Source organism: Lissotriton vulgaris, chromosome 1_1 (genome assembly GCF_964263255.1).
Source record: "Lissotriton vulgaris chromosome 1_1, aLisVul1.2, whole genome shotgun sequence".
NCBI lineage: Eukaryota > Metazoa > Chordata > Amphibia > Caudata > Salamandridae > Lissotriton > Lissotriton vulgaris.
This window is the reverse complement of record NC_141685.1, coordinates 1833411954-1833413450: the sequence shown is the minus strand read 5'-3', so window position 1 is coordinate 1833413450 and position 1497 is coordinate 1833411954.

Genomic DNA, 1497 nt, shown 5'->3' with positions numbered 1-1497 from the left:
CTACCGATTCGGTAGAGTTACCGAATCTGTAAATCTCCGAATCGGACAGAGAGAGAGATGTACGGAAGCATAGAAATACCGATTTTGGCTCAAAATCGGTATTTCAAAATCGGTATTTACCATGGATTACAATCAGGTGGTAACCAACTTCAACCTATAAAAATAGACCCAAAATGCATTGCACCTTGCAGGATGGCTGCTTTTTATGTCTTTGCAAGGCGGCTACGGCTACAGCAGGAAGGAGAGAGGGAATGGCAAAGAGAGGAACAGGTCTACAGACAGAGGATCACCCTGTTCATGCTCACAGAGGCAGAGGTACAGGCTGGACTCAGACACCTTTATGGAGCTCATCAGGGACCTCAAAACACTGTTGGACCACCCCACCCCAAGGGCACACGCCATCCCAGCGCACGTGCAGGTGCTATGCAGCCTACACCTGCTTGCGTCTGGCAGCTATCAAAGTGGAGTAGCTGCGGTAGGAGGGGTGACCCAGAGCAGCCTGTCAAGGTTTTTCCACAAATTCCTTGACGCCATGATACAGAGGATGGACCAATACATCTCTTTCCCTGCAACCCACGCGGAACTGGTACAAACAAAAGCTGATTTTTACCAGATGGCACAATTTCCCAAATCATCGGCTGTATAGATGGCACGCACATTCCGATTTGCCCCCCTGCTGACACAGAATACATATACCGCAATAGGAAGTCTACGCACACCATCAATGTTCAGGTGATCTGCAATGTGAAGTGCACCATCACAGACCTGGTCGCAAAATTCCCAGGGAGTACCCACGACTCCTACATTTTTCAACAGAGTGGCATCTATGCACGGCTGACGGCTGGCGAATTTGGTGAAGGATACCTCCTAGGTGAGACACATCATCAGACCCCCATAACACAAAGTAGCTAAGTGAAATACATGTATGCATGTGAGTAATGTTACCCCTTTTCCTTCTAGGCGACAGTGCATATGCCCTCCGCTCATTCATACTCACCCTCTACCTCAACCCCTCTACACCCAGCCAAAGGAGGTATAACCGGGCCCACAAAAGCACAAGGAATGTAGTTGAATGGACCTTTGGCATCTGGAAAAGCAGATTCAGATGCTTGCACAAGAGTGGAGGTGCAAGGCAGTATACCCCCATCACCTGCTGCAAGATCATAGCTGTCTGTTCAATGTTGCACAACCTTGCGGTGAAGAAGGGCACTGAGGTGGAGTTGTCAGACTACGAGGACCATGACGACGACGTTGCTGTGCCACAAACACAACCTGCTGGGGTGTCTACGCCAAGTGATGGCAAATACAGACGTGAGGAGATTACAGAAAACTATTTCTGAGTCAGTACAGATGCACAGACAGGTCAATGGATGTTAGGAAATGAAATATTTAATAATGTTGCAACAACGTTACTGCATTGATGTGCAACAAAAGAAAATGTAAACAAAAAGTGGTTAAATGTCAATTGTCCGGGTTGCCTCACCCGCCCTGGCAGTC